This window comes from Protopterus annectens, chromosome 1.part2 (genome assembly GCF_019279795.1).
Source record: "Protopterus annectens isolate FY-2018-M chromosome 1.part2, PAN1.0, whole genome shotgun sequence".
NCBI classification, from domain to species: Eukaryota; Metazoa; Chordata; order Ceratodontiformes; family Protopteridae; genus Protopterus; species Protopterus annectens.
In genome coordinates this window covers 299,147,006-299,159,058 of record NC_056727.1, presented here as the reverse complement: position 1 = coordinate 299,159,058, position 12,053 = coordinate 299,147,006, and the positions used below count along the sequence as shown (strand labels likewise).

Sequence of the window (12,053 nt, the reverse complement as noted above, 5' to 3'; positions counted from 1 at the left end):
AAATAATTGTTTGTCTGTTAATCTGTCTATTTGCCTTTCTGTTTATTTACAAATAAAATGAAAACCATTGTCTTGGCCTTACAGTCTCTGAAACAAATAGTCTTACCTCACTAGTTCTCAACATATCTCTAAAAAGTATTGTGGAAAAATGATACATTACTAATCCAATGAGTCCTTTACTACAAATTATGTGAGAAATGATGACTCTCTGGCAGTGATCCATTCACTACTGTTCATTCACACTGATTATTTACCTCAGTGACTGAATCGATTTAACAGACTTCATGAACAGAGAATGGAACATAACTCATGAATGCCAAATAAGTCAAACTGAGGCACATAACTTGAATGACCCCCATGGATAGAAATTTTTGCTTCCTGTGAAGAGGCATTTACTACTATGTTTGTACATGTCTAAATTAAACTTTGGCAGTTCTTAAAAAAATGTGATCAAGGCAGAGAATGGCTTAGCATAGCTAATACTTTTATCTTCAAATGACTTAAAACCGGTTTTATTAACTGGACATTTTGTAGACACTGAACTTCACATAATGTGAATGTTCTGTACCCTGACCTCAAAAACGTGTGTTTTTATACAAGGAATAGTTTTCCCCTAATAAATTAGGCACTTAGTTTTCTGCAAATGCTTTGTATTCTGAGAAAAGAACTAAAAGTTCATGAACATTATGCAGTCACATGCTGAGTTCTCAAGTCATACCCACTTTTTTATGATTATTGAATTACATTATAGTTCATGTTTTAGTCTTTAGATGTTCTCAGTTAATTCATAAGAAATCTTGTATTTCAGCATAATTCATATCTAAAGCTCAGTATTTTGAACTTAAAAGTACATAGGAAGTCTGATATTGTTTTTATTTTAACCTGTAGAAAAGCCTAGAAAGAGCTTTGATGTAGAAAAATCATTGCATAATTAGTGAAATATATGATTTAGTTTTCCTTATTCTAGCAAGACAAGTGCATACAGAGACCTTACATGGCAGCATTAGAATTAAAATATGTAAGTTTTTATGCAGTATTTCACTTATATGGGATCTCTCTTAGAAGATAGAGTTGTTCTCATCTTTCACGTTGAAACAAACGATATATCTGACAGCTTGAAACAATCAATACATCTGCAATACATCTGCATAGGGCATATTGGGCAAGTATTTACTTACCTTTGAGGAAAAAAAAAATAGTATATATATATATATATATATATATATATATATATATATATATACATACATAGACACACACACACATACACACACACACACACACACGCACGCACAGAATATCTGTGATGCTGACAATGACATCCATTCTCATTGCTGATATTAGCATATATGTCAGTGGCAACGTTTTTGATATCAGGTGACTCCCTGGCATCCATGTTACGGACACCATTGCTATCAGGATTGGTAATTATCTCAGCAGTAAAGATGGGGACTTGGCATTTCATGCTAACATTGATGTGGAACTTTTCATTGTCAATGCAGGGCTTGACATACCTGGCTTCAGGGCTTCCTGCACTGCGTTTCTTGGCATTTAGACAACTCTTAATGTTAATGCAGTACCAGGATGGTCCTTTTCATAGATTCTGGTTGATGAATGCAATTTCAGTTCTCAATGTTGGCACTACACTTAAGGTTAGAGTGTCATGTTCTTGAGCCCTTGACCTTATTCCTTGTTATTCAACAGGTCAGAAAGACCTCAGTCCCTCTCTGTCCTCTCACTGTAGCATCTGCTGCCGGAAGGTATTTTTTTCCTCATCTTTCTTTCCCATTTGATTAAGCCAAGTAAAGCAGTCTGTAAAAAAGGCATTTAAACTCTTTCCAGACTCTACCACAACCAGCATGGATAATGATGAGAACACTGAATCCACTGCATCCTTTATGAGGACCCCAAATGCAGATTATTTATAGCTTATTCATGAGGTTGGTCTACCATTCTCCCTCTCAAATCTTTACCACAGAGGGGGCTGCAAAAGGCTTGTAGGTATACCCAGAAAGCATACTCTGTAGTCCCTCCATTAGTGAACATCCTGAGAGTTCTCAGCAAAGCAAATTTAGAAAACCTTAGTACAGTGGCTTCTGTTCCGCCAAAAATGCCATCTGCATCCTTTGGCCACAAAACAGTGTATTTCTAGTCAGAAATACATGTCTGACACCCTCAGTTGCTCTTAAGGAAGATACAATATTGCAGAGCCCCACTGTCTAACCACCAGACAAGAAGTCTAGAGATGGGCATAATAGTAATGTGCATTCATGCAGCCACTGCATTTAATTTAAAGGTACTAAACTATCTTTCACACATGGTGAATTCTGAAGTTGAGATTTCCAATGAAATGCAGTAATCACCATATGGACCACTTAAAGATAAGCTGCTGTTCCAGTCCTCTGCTGCACTGTCCTTGACCAATCTCATGATAAATGTTATTTACAAGCTGCCTCAAGCTGCTAGATTTCACATCAGTGTTTATCAGCATTCATTACTTCTTTTAATGCATTTCATGCAGGACATGAAAGCAACCTCTGTGGGAACTCTTTTTGTATATTCTGGCCACAGGTGTAGGTACATTTGGAAAGGGTGGAGAAGAAGGGCAACACACAGCTGTAAAAAGTAATGTTTTGCCACCATTATGATTGTTTTTAGGATGCTGAGGAGCCAGTGGTAGATATGGTTCTGGTGGGGACCCCGGTGTAGGGATTGTCAGTCATGTGGCAGGTAGCCCAATAATCATAGGAACTTCCAGAGGGATTGCAGACGCAAAAGCAAGGGATATCAGCAGTGTATGCCCAAGTACAGTCCAGACACAGGTGGAAAGCTGCAACCCTAGGGCCTTGCATCACCCTTCCTTTCTGGATTTAGTCAGGGAACATCTGTCCCTCCACAAGCTGTGTGGAAGTCCATCATGACAGACCTGTGGAGCAGGGCTGTTGTCTCCAGAGGATATAAATTTCCATTCTTGATACTACCATTTCCAGTGTCTCTCTCCTTGTTTGACATCCCACTCTATCAGTTATTACTTGTAGAAAGGAAGGAAGTTCCTCATCTTTCTCCCCCCAAAAAAGATATATATATATATATATATATATATATATATATATATGTATATATATATATATATATATATATATATATATATATATATATATATATATATATATATATGCATCTAAGTGGTCCCACCTTACCGAAAGAGCAGAATTTTACTCCGGATTCCTTTTAGTATCAAAAAAAGAGCAAGGACTTAAACCAGTTGTAGCTCTAAGCAGCCTAAACAATGCCAACCCTAAAAAAGACCTTTTACATGGTCACTGTGTGGATAATCCTTTCTTGCTTATGAGAAGGAGATTGAATCTGCATTCCGGACCTCCAGCATGTCTATCTATGCATCAAGACTGAACAGGGTTCTTTATTTTATTTATTGCATTTTTACTTTGTTGAGTAATTGGATGGACTGGTCTACGGACCCTTTTCAGCCGTAGTCTGGTTGGCAGTACACAGTTTAAGAGATACACCAGAAGTGACAGTCAGTCAGTTACACAAATGATAATAAGACACCAAAATTTTCCTGTACAGAAAACAGTTGCTGTGCAGGATATAGCTGTACTTTTGTCTAGAGGACACACATTACCACTTCTGGAACCTTCTATTAATACTCACATCAGTTCCAAAGGTGCTTTCCAAATACACATCTATCCACATGGCCCGTCAGAATTTGTAGTGAACAAGGGTAGTCTAGTATTTAGAAAACTAGTTCATAGTTAAAGCTGCAGTTGAAGTTTAGTCTGCAGCATCTGAACTCAGCTGCTCACATTTATTGATTTCATGTTAGACACACCAGTGTGTGAACCACATCTACCAAAATAGAAGATACAATAACCACAGTCCAAGATATTCTTGATCTTGAACTGTTAGAGTGGTCAGTGCATTGTTTGTCTCAGAATATTAGGTCTCATGGTGGCATCCATTGTGATGATACCCCATGCCAGTCTCCATATGGTTTCCAGCAGGGGCACTGCTGTTACAGTGGTGTCAGTTGTCCAGTCTACTTTTTCATCATGTTTTATGGAGATGCAACAGTCACCTTCAATAGTGGATGCGTCTTCTGAAGCTGAGCAAAGGCATCTCCTTTCAACTGTCCACTCTTTTGGTGGCCATTACCACAAATGCATCAGTCTAAGGTTAGATGGTTCAAGGGTTGTGAACGTATTCTGAGGTTATACTACATATATATGTTTTGAAGATGAGTGCAGTTCTTCTAACCATTCAAATCTTCCCAAATTCACTCCAAAAGGTATGTCTTTCCCCTGTTCAGACAATGAGGCTGCAGTCTGATGTATTAGCAAACAGGATGGAACTTTGCTTTATCCCTTGTGTTGACAGGCCATGACAGTGTAGGATTGCACTAATCTAGGTACTGTTACTCCAGGGGAGGGCAGTTTTCTGATGGACAGGCTCTGCTCTTGTCTACTGATAACCATCAGTGTTCCACAGTGGCAGCTGCTGACTTCAAATCAAAGGGGGGCTGCAGGAGACAGCTGAATGGGTGGGGTCAATGGGAAGGGGTGTGGCCAATTAGAAAGGGGAGGGGCTATGCTCAAAACCACAAAAACTAACTAAATATACTGCCCTGGGTACCAAACCGTCATTATGAGAGTCCAATCAAGACAAAATGAAGTGTAGAAGAATAAAAAATATTTCAATGCATTGGCTGCATAACAGCTTACTTAATATCTAGATGGAAACAAAAAGGTTTTGAGGCATGAAAAAATAAATTACTTTTTAAATACATTAATGGAATGCCAGTCAAAATCAAGTATAAGAAAAACAAGCAGCACTCAACTCAAACCACTTCTTGCACTGCAGTTCTAATTATAATTTATATTCAACTTTATTAAAGTACCAAGTAACATGCTGAAAGTAGAAATCTCTGATGCCCCCACTTGTAAAAATGTTTCTTATCCAAAAAAAGACCTGCTGCCTATCAACTATCTACTTGTTTCATGGGGAAAACATGATCAAAGTAAAAAATGAAAAGCAAACAAGAAATACGCTCAAGATACATTGCTTAAAAGGATTACTGTACAGGTTATGGACCACACGACTGGCATTCTGTTTAGTTTACGGGTAAAGCCTGCAGAGATGACTGGAAGTCTCCAAATGTAATGAGCCTCTTAAAATAATGTAATCTTGTCCTTTATTACAAATACTGTCATATACATTTCAATACCCAAGGCTTATACATTATCTAGTTAATTATTCTCTACATTTCAACAACAGAAAGGCTTTCGATGTTGGCAATTCTTTAACAATATGCTTATTAAAGCTTACTTGCATCTTACCATCTCAGCCAAGCTTACCTGATGGTTATTAAATTATTGCTACTTAAACACAGAGCAACAGGCACTTTGAGTAATAAGCATAAATCAACAGTACAAAAAATATGACAGAAACCAGACCATTCTGCAAAAATCAAGGACAGATGAAAAGCCACTCTAGTACTTGTGTCTACCTTGGATGGGGGGGATACTCTGCACATTTACACTGCATAACTACTCCTTGCCTTGCTTGGACACATCCAGAGTCACTGCATGGGGGAGTGGGGTGCAACAAGTATGTCACAATTTGAAATGTCTCTGGCTGACTGTGATGGCCCTGACACATGTCATACCTCTCAACCTCGGAGCAAGAAATCTGGACAAAGCCATACAAAGAAGTGGGACAAAGGCCCAAAAATAAGGACAATTTTTAAATATTGCTCTTATAAACTTAGAAAGATAATAGAATAGGTCTTGCATTAGTATGAATTTTCTGAATGGTATGAAATATGAAACTCAAATGTCTGGCATTATTTTCTAACTTCAGCCTTTAATGATTTGCCAAAAAAAAACCCACAATTTTATGAAAAATGGACCAAAAATGTGATGTAAAAATATAAAATAGTCACACAATACAGCTGGGAACCTGTCAAAGAAGGCATACTTTAATATTAGTACTGCTAACTTGAGCAGCTGACAAAATAAAAGAATCTACATGCATTTCTGAAATAAAAGTAATCTTTAACTCTGATTATTACAGTTATTTCTTAATTGTAAACCCTCCATGTTTTCTTCCAAAATTGCTATTTTGCGGAGGGATTGTTAGGGGGAAGAGCAACATTTTGAGCCAAAATCAGGGACAGTTGAGAGGTTTGGCTATGCCTAATTCTATAAAGCAATTTCTTTGCATGTACCTCTCAACCTGTTAATGCAATAAATCTGGACAAGGCCAACTATATTGCGGGAACATATAAACAGTACTAAAAATTGCTCTTGTATAAAGTGAGACAGTTGATAGAACAACAGGTCTTACTTTAGCATGCATTTTTCTGAAGGTTATGAAGTCTGAAACTCAGTGTGTTATTATTTAGTGACTTAATTCCTAAATGATTTGCCAGAAAACCACAAATTTTATGAGGAACAAACCAAAAATAAGAAGCAAAAATCTATTCATTCTTTGAAAATCTGGACAGTTGGGAGGTATAGTTCAGCTGGGGCTGTCTTTAAGTTTGCCGCCCTTCCCCCTCACAAAATCATGGTCGAATGGAGCCTCCCCCTGCAGCCATTCCAATGATCCATTACTTGGATATTTCACTCCATTTACCATAAACACTAATGTGCATACTGATTTACTTCTATGATGATTTGGACTTTATTTGAAAGTTTTATTTTTCATTTTACAGCACAAACACTAAGACATCTGCTAAACAAACTTAGCATTAAAACTTCTCTGTCCTTGAAACTCACATTCATTGAAACAGCATTGAAACCCACATTAAAAGAAAATACATTTTACCAGTGGCAGATAAAGATTAATTCTGGGCTGTTTTCAAATCATGGGCCCCTTGCATATGAAACATACATGTGCTCTTTGATACACCTTCCTATTATTTTGAAAATTTTTCCAGTAAACTATGAAACAAAACGCATGCACCAATAATGACAAAACTGCCCAATTCAGAACATATTTCCAGTAAACAATGAAACAAAATGCATGCACCCATAATGACAAAACTGCCCAGTTCAGAACATTTCCATCATAAAAGTCTACTCAAACTTCTACAGTCCACCATTATCAGTAAATATGCACAATTCTACAGTCCACCATTATCAGTAAATATGTGCAATTCTACAGTCCACCATTATCAGTAAATATGCACAATCTCTGAAGAAGTAAAAAAGTCATCTAAATAATTCCACATTAAATAAATCTGTAACTAATGAAGAGGTTGCTGCTAGCAAACACCTTTATATTTCATAGTTTCATCGAAAAATAAAGTGTCTGATGCCCCTGAGGAATAAATTGCCTATATTACATTAAAAATGATAAGCTAGTAATATTGCAATAGGAAATGGATGGCAAACTGATAACAGGCTCATAGTTAGTATCTTAACTTTTTCAGTATGGCAGCATTCACCCCTTGTGGTAGTAGAACCAACAACCTTCTGCATCAAAAGCAAGTACACAACCTGTTGTGCTATTAACAATGCAAGCTGACTTAGCATAAGCAGCACTAAACTTCTCTTCCCCTGCAGCTCTCAGCTCCTTGTAAAATCTACTCAATACTCAACTGCATCTCAAGTTTGCAGCACAAGAAATCTGGTAAAAGCCAAACTTATTGGGGGGGGGGGGTGGTCAAAAGCCCAAAAACCAGGGACACATTAAACATTGCTTGTATAATCTTGGAAAGTTGCTAGAATAAAATGCTGTGTTACCACCATACATTTTACTGCCAAGGTCCCTGTGCAAAAGATTCAGAGCAACATAACCACTACGCCAAATCAGCTGCTTTGTGAAAGAGCGTAAGACTGAAACTTAAATGGCTATCATTTAATTAATTCAGTTCTCACCATAGCTGTCAACCTTGAACCTCTTAGCACAAAACACCTGGGCAAAGCCAGTAATGAGGGAACACAGCCCTCAAACATATTCAGTTCTTGCCATAGCTGTCAACCTTAGCACAAAAAACCTGGACAAAGCCAAAAATGGGGTAATACAGTCCCAAAAATAAGGACAAATTTCAAATATTCATCTTATAAACTTAGGTTGTGTTACTCTGTATTTTCTAAAGAATATGAAGTCTGAAACTCAAATACCTGTCAATTTTACTTCTGACAGAACAAAAACAATTTTCAGCAGAGGTCCAGGGAGAAATACTGCAGACACATGTCTTTGTAAAATGGCAGGACACCAGAGCAAATCCATAGAAACACAGGGATAAGATGCAGACTCCACACAGAAGGCACTCCAGCCAAGAATCAAACCAGAAAACCTATAGCTGTGAAGCAACAATGCTACCACTGCACTATCAAATATGTAAGGAATTAGACATTCAGAAACCTGAAGTCTGAAATTCAAATGCCTGTCAATTTTATTTAACATTTGTTAATCAAGACAGTCTGACTTAGAACAAAAAACAATTTTCAGCAGAGGCCCAGGAAGAAATAATGCAGACATGTCTTTGTAACATGGGAGGACACAAAAGCAAACCCACACAAACACAGGGAGAAGATGCAGACCCCACAAAGAAGGCACCCCAGCCAAGAATCAAACCTGAGAACCTGCAGCTGTGAGGCAACAATGCTACCACTGCACCATCAAATATCAAGCATTGGAGCATTTAGAAACCACAGATGTTATGAGGAACAGATCAGATTAAATATGAGGCAAAATCTGCAATTTTTTTAGAAATGGTGGTGGGTAGGGAATTCAGGTCTTTAACACCTGCATACAAGGTACAGGGTTCAAGCCTGAGGTATTCCCTACCACCACCACCATGACTCTAGCCACTAGTATATAGCAACTGGGGCATATACACACACACTTACTTACCTGTAGTAGATCTCGTAGCTGCTCCAAATCCCCGTCCACACATATAAAAAAAAAACGTGCCATAACATATATCCATAGCTGCCCGTCCACATTGCGAGATCTTCCCGCCTGACCAGTGTCCCCATAGCTCCGAATCCCATCGTGAGATCTTCCTGTCCACATAGCTCCAAATCCCATCGCAAGATCTTCCAGAATGCTGACGTTGCAGTCCGGCTCTGATGAGTTTCCCAGCGAGTTTCCAGGACAGTCTATTGCAGTTGACTTCTGGGATCATGTTCTTACATATTTCCCAGTCTGGACTGCTGCTGAAACAGTCTGCGCATGCTCCAGACTGTCTCAGCAGCAGTCCGGACTAGTGCACATGCACGAATGTCTGCGAATTTTGAATTTTTTTTTTATCTTTTATTTCCTTTTTTATCTTTTATTTTCTTTTAATTTCTTTATTGTTTACAGCTGGGGGGGGTGCAGTCCAGCAGTCCAATGGCATGGGCCGGCCCTGGTGTTCCATCGGCTCCTCTGTGGTCCAGAGAATATTCTGGGAGTGTAATAAGCCTTGCTGATGCCTATTTTCTTCCATGACCAGTACTCACTGTAGCAACTACTTTTCTCTGTTCTAAACACTGGATGAACACCCCAAAGTTCTCTGGTTCAGAAATGTTCCCCTCGGTCTCCTCTGTCTTTTTTTCCTCATTTTCCCTGATGAGGAGGTAATATGGTAAGCCAGACCACACATGGCTCTCTCAACATTTATACTAAACTTCTAAATATCTTCTCCATGTGCCTTTTATCTCTTTTCTTTGCATATTTGCCATGGCTGGCCTTATGCACAGACAAAACGGGTGTGTCTCTAGGGCACCAGTCAGCAAGGAGCACTTTTCCTATTTTTTACTTTCTTCCTTGAGTAAAATCAGGGAATGAAGAGAGAGAAAGAAGAAAAAAGTCAGAAAAGTTCCCCCATTGAAAGACCACCAGTAGCCTGAAAAGAAAGTCACAAACTCTTTTTCATTTTTGGTCTTTCAGCTCATCTGCCAACCACCACCAAATGCATTCTAAACAGTTAGTCTCAAGCCCTTTGTTGCCTGGAGGGCCCTGCAATTCATTGTGTAGGACATGGTTGGGGGGGAGGGGGTCAGTGGCTAGGAGATAGTTCAGAAATTTTGAGCACAGGAGAGTAATGGGCACTCATGATCTGATACTGTAAAAATGACTTAGTCTGGTTTGTAGTACGTACGTTTTTTTTTTTCTTTTTTTGTTAACCCTGGCAGTTGACCAACTGGATATTCATAGCTTCCACTCTGTGAAGAACATATCTCTTAACTTCTTTGCTCAAGAACTGTGGACAAAACAAGAAATAACGGAGAAAGGGGTCAGGTTTTCCTTCACTTCTGTGATGGTGTACTGGTTAACTACTGTGACGATGGTATATAGGGTCCTGGGTTCGAGACCTGCATGGTTCTTTACTGTCAGGCCCCAGTGGCCTAATGGATAAGGTATTGGCCTCCTAAGCCAGGGATTGTGGGTTCGATTCCCATCTGGGGTGATATAATCTTGATACAAGTGAAGCTTTAAATAGGACATGCTGGAGGGACAGATTCATAACCCAGATGCTCCCTTCACTCTGGAATAAAATCCCAGTCCAGGTTAGGCAGAGTCCCTCATTGACTCTCTTCAAGAGGAATCTTGATGAGTGGATGGGAGATCATAGGTTTACCCCGGGTATCACTTCTGTGTCACTGTTAGACAGAGGCACAGTATACTAACCTCGAAAAAGGGCATAGCAAAATTAATTTAAAATGAGTGGCGAAAGCCAAACACACTCTGGCTAGGCTTGTAGATGCCCTAGGGCAGATAGCCTAGTATGAACCTATGAACCTTCAAGAATTCTGCACAAGCACAGAAATGTTTGATGGTGGGGGAGGTCAAAGACCAAAAATCCAGGACAGGTTTTAAACATTACTATAATCCACTTAAAAAGTTAATAGAACAACAGGTTTTATTTCACTATGTATTTTCTGTACAATGTAACTCTTTTGTCTGTCCTTATTTTGTTAATTTCCCTCCCAAACCTCAGAGGTGCTGTTTAGTGATTATAAAAAATGGTGTCCGTTTGCTTTTTTCATTTTCCAAGCTTCACTGTAGCTTAATATAGACTTGTTTTTCAGTATGCATTACCTGCATATTAACACCCTGCAATGTACAATTTGCCACCTGTAATAATATTTAGAGAATCCCATTTAGCATCAAGAAAGTTAGTATTTCTTTGAAAACAAATACATGTTTTATTCCAGAAGTTGTTTCTATTCTGCTAATAAAACAAGATGTCCTGCTTTCTTTTCACAGCAAAATTATAACAGGTAAAAAGAGGGTAAGGGTAAAATGTTTCTACATAATATATTCATTCATAGGCATTTTGTGTCATTATTTATTTATTTTGAATTTGTTAACTGGGGTAGAGCACTGATCCCACTGGACCTATTTCAGTCAAAGCCTGAGACATTTAGACATTATACAGAAGCAGTCTGACCAGTTTGCTTCAGTCTTTGAAAGTAAAAAAAATAGACTTGTTAATAATAAAATGCTTTCCAAATTGTTAGCAAGTGTCTGCCTTTTTATGATAAATGCAAAACACTTTGAATGTTTGGGTATGCTTCATTGTACTGGGATAAACAGGCATTGAATGTCTTTTCTTTAGGAATGCTTTAGCTTGAGATGTGCAAAAAGCCAACCCTTGGAGCCTCTTACTGCAAGAAATCTGGACAAAGTCTGAAAAAATGGGTAGACAAAGGCCCCAAAATAGGGACATATTTTAAACACTGCTCCTATAAACTTAGTTGCTAGAGTAACAGGGTTTGTTTTAACATACATTTTCTGAAGGATTTAAAGTCTGAAACGCAAATGCATGTCATTATTTTTCTGACTTCAATCCTGAATGATTTGCCAGCAATTTGCCAGAAAACGACAAATTTTATGAGGAACACACCAAAAATATGAGCCAAAAATCTGGACAGTTGAGAGGTATGCTTGTAGTTCTGATGGCATAGTTACCAACCAATAGAAGACTTATGCTTTTTACTATGTAATTCTTACCACCAGTGGAGCTGTTTTTGGAAAACCACCTGTTTCTGAACATATGCCACCCTAATTCATAATGCTGGGAGGAGAGGCAAAGT

At 38.4% G+C, this 12,053-nt stretch overlaps 1 non-coding gene across 1 annotated transcript; it reads left to right on the top strand.

Annotated features, from left to right (window-relative positions):
* Positions 1-10,350: 10,350 nt before the first annotated feature.
* On the top strand, positions 10,351-10,423 carry TRNAR-CCU. Its single transcript has one exon. It is a non-coding gene; the product is annotated as a tRNA-Arg (tRNA).
* The last annotated feature ends 1,630 nt before the right edge of the window (positions 10,424-12,053 follow it).